This window comes from Cyprinus carpio, chromosome B6 (genome assembly GCF_018340385.1).
Source record: "Cyprinus carpio isolate SPL01 chromosome B6, ASM1834038v1, whole genome shotgun sequence".
Classification (NCBI taxonomy): domain Eukaryota; kingdom Metazoa; phylum Chordata; class Actinopteri; order Cypriniformes; family Cyprinidae; genus Cyprinus; species Cyprinus carpio.
This window is the reverse complement of record NC_056602.1, coordinates 10,869,025-10,881,109: the sequence shown is the minus strand read 5'-3', so window position 1 is coordinate 10,881,109 and position 12,085 is coordinate 10,869,025.

Here is a 12,085-nt window from a genome sequence, read left to right as displayed (position 1 = left end):
CTTCACAATACCCCATAGATTCTCTGTGAGGTTCAGGTCAGTTGAGTTGGCTGGCCAATCAAGCACAGGAATATCATGGTCAGCAAACCACTTGGAAGTGGTTTTGGCACTGTGGGTAGGTGCTAAAGTCCTGCTGCAAAATTAAATCAGCATATCTATAAAGCTTGTCAGCAGATGGAAGCATAAAGTGCTCCAAAATCTCCTGTTAGATGGGTGCATTGACTTTGGACTTGATAAAACACAATGAACCAACACCAGCAGATGTCACGAGACCCCAAATCATCATTGACTTCAGAAACTTCACACTGGATTTTGGATTCTGTGCCTCTCCAGTTTTCCTCCAGACTCCAAGCCTTGATTTCCAAATGAAAAGCAAAATTTACTTTCATCTGAAAAGAGGACTGTGGACCACTGAGCAACAGTCCAGTTCTTTTTTTCCTCACCCCAGGTGAGATTCTTTTTACATTTTTCTCTAGTTCAGGAGTGGCTTGGTTCTAGGAATGTGACAGCTGTAGCCCATTTCCTGAAGACATCTGAGCATGGTGACTCTTGATGCGCTGACTCTGGCTTCATTCCACTCCTTGTGAAGCTCTCCCAAGTTCTTGAATTGGCTTTTCCTGACAATCTTCCCAAGGCTGTGGTCATCCCTGTTGCTTGTGCACCTTTTCCCACCACACTTTTTCCTTCCAGTCAACTTTCTATAAATATATTTCGATACAGCACTCTGTGAACAGCCAGCCCTTTCAGCAATGACCTTCTGTGACTTACCCTCCTTGTGGAGGGTGTCGATGATCATCTTCTGGACAACTGCCAAGTCAGTAGGCTTTCTCATAATTGTGGTTGCATGTTCTAAACTAGCCCAGGAGGTACCCAGTATTTATACTCAAAATTAATCAAACTAATCAAGCTCAAAATGGAACATTCTAATTTTCTGAGATACTGAATTTTTAATTTTCCTAAGCTGTAAGTCTTAACCATCAGAATTAAAACAAAAAACTCTGGGAATATTTCAATTTGTGTGCAATTAATCTAGAATATAATAAAGTTTGCATTTTTGAATTAAATTACAAAAAATAAAGAACTTTTCCATGATATTCAAATTTTTTGAGATGTACCTGTATATGCCTAGTAGTAAGCATACAATAGGTTATAACTTGGAAAAGCCTCAGTGGTCTCTGCAATAAAACATTGTTTAAAATGAGTAGATTTTGTCTTCACTTCTATCATTGCCTTAAATTGTCCTCAAGTGATCACTTTCCTCTTGTTCCAAAGTCGCAATTTTTATGTTCAGTTATATGTTCGGTCATGCTTTTAAAATCTGTAGTGCTGTTACAGCTGTGTACAATAAAGTGTTTTTGAATAAAACAGTAAATGATTCAAAGACACTCACTGGTCGCCACCTGTTAGGCCTACTGGAACAAATCTAAACGAGTCATTTTGATGAATGTAATTCAAGTTCCTAGAAATTAGTTCTTTTGGTTGTTTTGGGTCCTCAATCAATCATATTAAATACTGAAATTCCAATGATTCAGATATTGAAGAATAGATTATTTTTGAGGTTGACTTCCAGCCTTACTCAAAGCAATGATACCTGACTTTAGATGGTCATCAGCACTCCATGGCTCCTAGTAATATTTGTAAACTTAAACCAATTAAAAATGCATAAAAAAAATCAGTAATTATATGAAACGTCTCGGTTATGTATTGTAACCCTCATTCCCTGAAGGAGAGAACAGAAACGTCACATTGGTGACCGATGAATTGGGAATCTCGCCTGAAAGACCAATCGACTTTGAGTGTAAACTAAATGAGCCAATGCACATTGGCATGCGATTATTACATCCAACTGCCGCTGATCACAGTGTGAGTATAAGTAGGCAGCCGGTGCAGCAAACAAACAGGTTTTCGCTGAGTTGCTGTGCCAGTGACCCGGCCGCTCAGTGGTGGTACAGCAACCGTGGTGACAGGACGTGATGTCTTTGATCCCTCCTTTAGGGAACAAGGGTCACAATACAGTACAATACCTTTCAGTTGGTCACTCTCTATGTCATGTCGGTGACCGACGAATTGGGAATCCCTACCAAAGCACCATGGATGCTGCCCCTTCCAGTGTCCTGTGTGAGTCGCCCGGGCCCCTTTCTGGTGTAGGCCGGGGATTGCAACAAGAAGGCCAGTCACTGTTGTCGTGGCACTACCCACTCAGTGAGATTGGATAACACTGGGAAAACTTATCTGTTCCACTTGGAATAGGAGCGTTGCGGAAGCCCCATCCTTCCTGAAGGAGGTTTCAGCAGTAGTTACACATATGATCAACCATTTAGGTGCAAATGGAAGATAAAAGGTGATTGTAACCCTCTTGGAAATGGCAGAAGTCTGCCAGGGAAACATGGACTCTGAGACTATACCGTGGACTATACACATATGGGAGCCACTTAGGTCTCTACATATGGAACCCAGCCCTCGACCGGTTCTCAAGGATTCAGCAAGTGAGGGCCTGGCGCCAGTGTAACTTGGACCTGGTGAGTGCTGCGCTGCCACGCCCACCTCGGGAGTCAGCCATGAAGCCAGTGCTGAAGCGGTCTCATATGAAGCAGCCCCAGCAGTGTAACTGCCGCTGCAGCTGCCATATGCCCCAGGAGCCTCTGAAATGCCCTTTAATGAATTTAAGCAGTTCAGCACAGACCGCGAATGTTTCTCTGTGAGGCGTGCTGTCTGTTCAAACAAATCCAACTCCATACCGAGAAAAGAGATCCTCTGCATTGGGGAGTGTTTGCTCTTTTCCCAGTTGACCCGAAGACCCAACAGGCTGAGGTGCCTGAGCACCAAATCCCTGTGCTCGCACAACTGATCCTGATACTGTGCTAGTATGAGCCAGTCATCCAGATGATGAGCTGAGAATGCGAACACCTTGCTTTCTCAAAGAACAGGAGCCCCCTCCGGAACTTTCGTGAAGACACTGGGGGACAGGGACAGACCGAAGGGCAGGACCTTGTACTGATATGCCCGTCCCTCGAACGCAAACCGCAGAAAAGGTCTGTGGTGCAGAAGGATCGACACATGAAAGAATGAGTCCTTCAGGTCGATCACTGCAAACTAATCTTGGGGACGGATGCACCCAAAGATGTGTTTCTATGTTAACATCTTGAACGGGAGCCTGTGAAGGGCCCAGTTCAAGACACGCAGGTCTAAGATCGGTCGTAACCCACCGCCTTTCTTAGGTACAATGAAGTAGGGGCTGTAAAACCCCACCCTCATATAGGCTGGAGGGACCGGCTCTATCTCATCCTTCCAGGACTGCGATCTCCACACGCAAGACATGAGCATCGACTGCCTTCACTGATGTGATGTGGATGCCCCTGAACTTGGGGGGACGCCGGGCGAACTGAATCGCATAGCCGAGTCTGATGGTTCGAAGGAGCCAGCAAGACAGGCTGGACAGCTCTAGCCACGTTTCCAAATACCGTACAAGCGGGACCAGTGCAACCACCAACGTACCTGCAGTGGGGCAGCGAGGTGGAATGCAGGGATCCAGCTAGGGCAGCTTGTGGACCGACCAAAGCGGGGTCTGAGTGTGTGGTGCAACGCTTACCTCGTTCCAAGGTTGGGCAGAGGTTGCATAAGTAGGGCCTTTGATGATGCTCTTGAACCGCCCGTTGCTCCCCCTGGCGACAAAGAAGGATGAGTGTGATCCGGCTGTAGACTGTTCACAACTCTCCGTGCCCTCTTGAGACCCAGAGATATAGGAAGTTGCTCTTTTATTGAGTGTTTGGGTTGGGTGGCGGGATAAAACAAAAGATTCTCTGCCCAGCCCTCCTCCGGGGCAGAGAGTGGTGCATTCTCCATCTCCCGAAGAGCAACCTCTTGCTCTTGCGTTACCTCCATGTTTGGTGGGGGCCGAGATGGGCGTGGAGGCTGCTGTGGTGCGGGAGCGGGGACGGCCGCAGGGGGACGCCCTCGGCAATGAGCAGGCTGAGGTGCTGCAGCCGGCAGACGGGTGGAGGCACCAGCTTCCCACCAGGGCAGGATGTGTTGGATCGCCTCAGTCTGCTTCTGTGCAGCTGAAAACTGCTGGGCGAAGCTCTTGACTGCATCGCTGAAGAGGCCGGTCTGGAGATACAATGTCAGTGCCAAAGAGCCATTAAAAGTGTTGTGTTTTGGGATGCACCTACGAACATAGAAGTCTCCATAGACCGCTGAGGACACAGTGGTTACATTTCATTTTCGAAGAAGATGTCCTGAAAAAAAAAAAAACTGAAAAGTCTTATACAGTACGTTTGTGCCAACATTTTATTCTGGACTGCCTCACAAACGAGGGTCAGTTCAGCACTGGATTTGTGCAAAGTTGCTTTTGAAAGATGGATCGATACCAATGCTTCGTGCGCAAATATCCAGACTCCAGACAAAGTAAGCATCACGTCTCATATTTTGTTTTCCATAAGAGCTTCTTGGCTCTCTGTAAGGCTAATGTTGCTAAAGCTACCATTGTCTCTGCCTGTTTTCACTAATGCTGCCTTCACGTGTTACCAGAATGAGCGCGTTTTGGCTCATACCCTAAAAGTGGCAATTTCAATAAGCTATAAAAAATTATCTGTGGGGTATTTTGAGATAAAACTTCACATGCACACACTGAGGACATCAGAAAACAATTTAAATTATTGTATCAATGCATTCTATGGCACCTTTAAAAAAAAAAAAAAACATTATTTTCAGTGGATCATAATTATTGCATAAATATTAATTACTACAACAAATTATCTCAAAATACTATTAATAATATTACTGGAGAAAAAATATTACATCAATTTTACTGGAAAGAAAAAAAAAAGTTACATTTTCAGGTGTTCTACATATGAGGACCAGAGCGTCAAATGACCAAATACTTTTTGAGGTAACTTTAGCTGGTATTTTGGATGCTTGTGTTCCCACTAGGCTGCTTTACAAGCTAACTAGACAATCTTATTCAATCAGGATTACCAGAATGATCATCCTTGTTGACCATCTGATTTACTGTAACTTTCTCTATGGTTGATTGGTAAACTATCACTAACCAGCATAAACCCTCCCTAAAGGATGTTCTTGTAGCGTATGAGCAGTTCATTCATTCATTGGTTCTGAATTAATGAATCATGGCTCGTTGAATCTAAAACAATGCACATTCCTTGGCTAAAACCCAAAGCTTTTAGCCCCTGAACTCATGCAGGTAAATCAAACTCTCTGCAAGCTGAATGGCCGGCCTGGTGCCAGCATGGCTGGGTTTAAATTCCTGACCAGATCGTAAAACTTTATTACCACAAACTGGGAGAAACAGAAAAAAGCCCAGCTCGCTAGGAATTCTGGTAAGGAAAAAGGAAAGTAAATATATTCTAAATGTATTGACTGTATTTCCTTTTTGTGCTTAGATGTCTTCCATATCAAATTGGAGTATCTACAATTTTATTGTGTTAATCAAACTTTAAATGTGTGTAATTCTGCATATGAATGTAACTTTATGTTTCTCCTACCTTTACCTGTCATTTTTGGTATCTGTTTAACCGTCTTGCCTTGACCGAACCACTCATACATAGGAAATTACAGTAAAATGTATTATTCTGGAATTACCATCTTGCTGGAATATAATTGCTGAATTCTGACAACACCATAACTCACTCGAGTGGGTGTCTCCCCAGAGACAAAGGAACTTTTTCCCGCTTCAGATCGTGGACGTCCATTGGTTGTTCGCGCAAACAGAGGCGTGAACCCAGTCGCTCCATAAGAGACTGACACAGAACTTTCTCGTAGCACTTTTTGTTTCGGCACTTCGTCGAGAGAACGTCTGTCGCGATGGCTCCTTAGGGAGCTTTCATCTCCGTTTTTCTTTTCTTTTCTTTACTAAGTTTTATTCTTATATTCGCCTCTCCCTACACGAGGGAGACGAACTTTGAATTATTTCTTTGGTAACTCCACGTTCGTTGAACCTTTGAAACTTCGCACGAGTCTGCTCGCCCCGGAAGACACGAGAGAACACGCCCAGCTCTTAGCAGGCACAAAGATACCCACATGCAAGTATTATTTCCTATAGAGATTTAAACGCTGCTTAAGGTTGTCTATTCCGTTTTCAAGGTGATCTGATTCCTTGTTGTCTTTCCAAAAAGGTTACTGTATGTGATTTTGCCATACTGCGCGATCATTCTGCATGATTCTGCCTATCTCTCTCTCACCTTCTCTCGCTCACCCTTTCACTCACTCTCTCTCTCTCTCTCTCTCTCTCTCTATCTCTCATTTTGTTATTCGTTTTGTATTGTATTTGTTTTTACTGTTTGTATTGTTATATACGCATATTTACTCTGTGTGAATCATAGTTTGATGTATTATTAGTTCAATTATTAAACGCCAATATATTCATGATTGCTTCTGTCTAAAATGCTCACATTACGAAGTCAATGAAATGTTTGATCTTAGCTACAAAGCTTATTTGTTACTTTAAGTAACCTTAATTTTATAAGGATGGAGAATGGTTTCATGGCCAGAAACTATTTTTCCTGGAATTATAAGAAGTGATAACTTTATTGAAGTTGATAAGTTAATCTTACGACCGTTTGCTGGACAAACCACTGTTTGATTAGCATTAATTCCCAGTAAAAGATATCACGTTAATTGATATGAAGAATGGAATATTGACATATTAATGAGTAAATTACAGTGCCTTGTAATGAGTTATTGATAAATACAATTGACCTATTTTTCATCTTCAATAATTTTAATGTAACTGTTACGCGAGATATATATATTAATCATATTCCTGATTAATTATTAAAATTCCCTATATATCATTTGAGCTAACGTTAACGTACTACCCAGTGCAGCTACATTATTTTGGTGGAGAAACGCGGGCATTTCAAACTTCGTTTTATGAGCAATTCAGTTTCAATCTGTTTATATGGTTATTAATAATTTCTGCACGCGCGCTATGAAATTATGAGATTGTGAGATAAGTCGCAAGACGCGAACTCATTCCTAACTGACTGAGGCAAAAAGCTGATCAGTCAGCACATTAACAGTTTCTAGAAATACCTAACAGTATAGTCACTGTTATTTTGCTGAAAGTACACTGCAGTATAATGTTAAATGTCCTGTTAAGAGAAGATCAAGATCTCTCTGCAGTGAGAACAATGTAATATTAGTAACCCGCCTATTAAAGAAGAAGAATTTTTTTTTTTTTTTAGGACGAGACGTAAATCTAATCAGAGCGACGTTCCTTTGATTCAGTAGTTAAAAGGCCTTGTAATTACATATCGTTATTGAATTCGTGGTTAACCACAGTGATATTCAAAAATAAACGATAAAACTCCTGGTCGAAAAAATTGGCTTAGCTACCCAATTTTAAACCTAAAACATTTAAATCATAAGTGCTATTTTGATAAATGTGTATGGGAGTGCAACAGACGGACAATTCCTGTTGTTCACATTTGCGTGTTTTGCAGCGAAGAAATCCTGCCTCACGCTCTTGTGCAGTATAGCACCTTAAAGGTACAAACCTTTGTCTGTTGGAGAATCAGCGCTGACAAACGCTCAGATTCTAAATCACACTGAAGTAGGGTGTAATTCCGCTAACTAAACACCAGAGGGCGTCCTTTAAGGGTTTAGTAGTCTCAAATTACGTCCTGCCTTCTGACTTCAGTCTGCATGAGTGCAATTTCGCCATCTCGTGGCCGTTTCAGATAATGCAAATTTTTTTTTTTTCCTGTGGTTGTTGAATTAGCCCGTCTAAATTCTCAATAATTATTTGCATTTACAGCTTTGCCCGTGCAAATATTATTTTATGTTAGACAAATTTTCCTGCCTTTGACTGTTCACACTTACTTTGAGTTTGGTTCAAACATGATTTGAATTAAAATTTAATTGTTTAATAGTGTAAATTAAGTGTCTCAGGTTAACCACTGATTGACCCACTTAGAAGGAAGTGAGCCATCTAGTGGCCGTCTCCTGTTAAGTCGGTTCATAGCTTTCAGCTCTCTTCTTGCTTATTTTAAATTTCAGTTTAAAACCAGTTTTGAATTTTTAAATTTGAATTAAGTTTTCTATTTACCAGGTGAAGCACAGAGAGGGAGTTTCACCCCCTTGTGGTGAAAACCAGCTACTGCGGCCTTCTCCCGTGTTTCATCCTGTCTATTTCTATTTTGATTTTTATTATTTTTCTTCTCTCTTTTGACTTAGGTTATTTTGATAATTACCATTATTATAATAATTCCCTTTTGTTTTTATCATTATTAGGTAAAGCTGTTACCTCTCATTTCTACATATATATTTACTCAATTGATTTTAAACAAACAAGCCTTAATTCACTTTAAGTTTCCCTTGTTCATCCTTTGTGTATTTGATTGTAGAACTCCCTTGGTGATTGGACAGTCATCTCAGGTTTCCATTGAGCAAGGTTGCCCGACCAGCGTTACCGAAATGTGATAAAACCCATCCACTTATTATAAGCCACAGAATATTAGATATTCCCCCGGATATATTTTAAGTGTTTGACCCATCTCTTCTCCAAGCCACACCATCTTCCTAGGTTTCCTACCCCGATAGCCCCACTCACCTGTTGGCCCTATCTTAAAACCTAGCAGTAGGCTTAGGCCTCCTTATTCTCCCTAACACATATCGTGTTACTACTGTTTTATCTCATTTCAAGTGTTTTGTTTCACTTTGATCTTTTCTGTCCTTTGTTCTGTTGTGATTTGTTTCTTTCATTTCACAGAAAGACAGTAACCTATGAGAGCCACCAAGGAAGCTAAACAGTAGAGTGACAACCAGCAGCCGGTGTCATCACGTGACCCGCTAGGCTACTGCCTGTCAAATCTCCATTTCAGGTCCTCCGTTGACCCAAGTTAATTGGCTCCGCGAACTGTCTGACTGTTTGCATCAGTTAGCCCCAAAATTCTCATAAAACGGCATAGCCCGTATGAGTATAGCTCGTTAACCGTAGAACGAACTTGCATTGGTCTCTTTGTGTGTATGCTGTGTTTCTCTCACACTACAGTGAGCCCAGGATGTTCCGTTCATCCAGTCCAGCAGTCCACGGGGGCAACCTCTCGACATGGTTGAAAGCAGTGACGACCCCCTTCCTGCCCAAGGACGCCAGTAACCTGCAGCACCTAAACCAAGAGCAACTGGACACCGAGCCAGATAAACTGATGGCACACGATCCAACCCAAAGCTACAACTACAAAGAGCTCGCCAGGATCCTCGGAAGCCTAGTTCACATTCTCGTCACCCAGGCTCGGCTCAGCGAATGGAGCAACATCGACCTGGAACAGCAAGCAGCAACACTTATGCTTCAAGCGGAGGACGCCTGGAAGGACCAGGCCCGAACCCAGAGTCGCCTTGATCAGCTCCTCCTCGAGACCCAGAACCAGCCCGAGAAAGAGGACGCCACAGATCCAGAGCTACAGAAAGAAGTAGAAAGACTTCAAAATGCCCTGCAAGATCTTCGCCTCGACACAGACCAAAGAGGACAGTTGGGGAGAGAAGCCCAAAAGGAACTCAACGAAAAACTCCAGCAATGTGACACTCTCCTAGAGAGAGCAAAGACTGAACTGAAAGAAAGAGACTCTAAAGCCAGGGCCTGTGAAAAACACTTGCAAGAGGCCCGAGCTAAAATCGACAAGCTTACTCTGCAGAGAGACGAGCTCCAAGATGAACTTGACACTGTTCATGCTGAACTGAAACATTCTTACAGATTACAGAGTGGCTGCAACAGAGAAACACACACCATAGAGTTTCTCCCGGCCCGCCACTCCAACCCTTTCAGCCAAGAACCCAGAGCTGAAAAGGGGGGCGTAAGCCCACGGCTCAAGACATCACCAGCCAGCTTCCAAGAATACCTGTCAGCAACGGAGGGGGGAGAGCCCTTCCAGAGAACGCATGCCACTAAACCCTGCACGGCTCCCCGAGAACTTGACAAGCTAGCCAGAAACATCCCTACGTTCAATCCAGATCCTGCAGGAGGTCATGACGTTCACGCTTATTTACAAGACATTGACTTTCACTTACAAACTGTCGCCAACGTGACAGCTTTGGACAAATTGTACCTGTTAAGAATCACGTCCCGCAGTGATGTGCATAGGATTCTGGATCGTCAACCAGAGACTGTCAAAGTGGACTACCAGCAACTGAGAAAAACTTTGATTCTTGAATTCTCTGATCCAGACTCAGACCACGGGCTCCTTAACGCTATGGACCTCAAACAGGGCCGACTTGAAAACCCACAGACTTTCTACAGTCAACTACGGAAAGCCTACTTCGGAGCACGCAACGAACCAGGTATGCAACAGGATGTCAACTTTAAAACTCTGTTCCTCCGAAACCTACATGCCAGTTGGAGTTTTTCATCTCGGAGTCTCAGCGTGTCCCGTGTAGCATGTCTACACAAGAGTCATGGGACTTAGCCCACAAAGCTTACACCAAGCAAAAGACTATTTCTGAAAAGACTGTGAAAAACCCCACAATCTACTCTGTCTCTGAGCACTGCTTGGAGTTGACCCTAGAGGGCGCCCCACAACACCACAGTCACAGACCTTTTTACAGAGAGTCAAGACCATTCCAAGCCAGCAGAGTGCTACACAATCGTGGTGGTGCTCATCCAAAGCACCAGAGCAAGCGCTATGAAAGATTCTGGGACCGGCGACCCAAAAAGAGCCGATCCCCACCATCCAGGACACAAAGCCCCGACAGCCGGCAGTGGAACCACTCTCGACACGACACTGGTAAGCTCAATCCTGAGCACACATCAGAAAAACACAGGGCAGCCACGTCTGAGACAGCAGAGATCCTGAGGGTGCTGAAAGAGCTTCTTTACATGAAAACTCGCAAGGAAGACAAGGAAGACAAGAAAGATGAACCAGACCTACTATGTCTAAGCATAAGAACTGAAACCAACACCCTGTCTAACTGCCATCTGACTGAGCCAAGCACCCCGAACACTGCTCGTCATCCAAAGACCACAGAGCTAACTGTCACATCACAAGGTGACAGCATCACCCAAGCTCCACAGCTGACAGCTGCACACCCTGAACGAGACAGCACATTTCCTCACACCAGGTACCACAATCCCAAGGTACCAGAAAAATGCTGTTTTGGCTACCTGCCTCCGCAGCGAGCTACACGAGACCGGTCCTAACCACCCATTGATCGTCACACCTGCCCCGATGACAACATTCCTGGGCAACCTTGTCGAAAAGGGGGTGGGCCGAAAACTCCACCTGAACATCACATTAGGAAAAGGAGTGTGCATGGAAGCCCTGATCGACACAGGATCACACCTTACGGTGATCTCATCTCAACTTTTCAAAAGACTCCAATTTGAAGCTAAGAGACAAGATCGAACTCTTACACCTCAAACTTGTGAACTGAATTTACAGTCATACAGCCAGAATGACAACCGGTTTGACAAGGTAGCTTCCATTCACCTGACGATTGGTCCTATGAGTCTAGTACATCCTGTGTACATTTCACCAATGGACACTTACCCACTCCTCATCGGCAAAGACCTGCTAGATCGCTTTGAACCTTTACTGGACTTCAAACAGCTAAAAGTCTGGGCTCAAGTGCGAGAAACTCTTCCCCTCCAGCCACACAGGTCGCCGGTGACAGACTGTCAGGTCACAGAGGTCACGGGAACTCCCACAGAGCCAGACTGCCAGGTCACAGAGGTCACGGGAACTCCCACAGAGCCAGACTGCCAAGTCACAGAGCTCACGGGAACCCCAGCAGCCAGCCATGGGTACACAGCCTCAACAACAAACCAGGGCTCAAGTTCGCTCCTCTGCACCTTAGTCAACGAACAGGGAACGGTGATACCAGCTTACACCAAAGGGGTCGCTGTTCGGCTCAACATGCGATGTGTTCAAACCTTAAACCACACGCTGGGTTTCTTCCAACCCTCACCTGAATGTGTGGAACTCGGACTCACACTTGAAGCCACACCCCTCACTGAAGTGTCATCTCATATAGTTTACATCCTGTGCAACAACTGGACGGTAACTGACATCAACATTCCCAAGGCCTACCGGCTGGGATGGCTAGTGAGCCATGACTTTCAAGACTTTGAACGTGT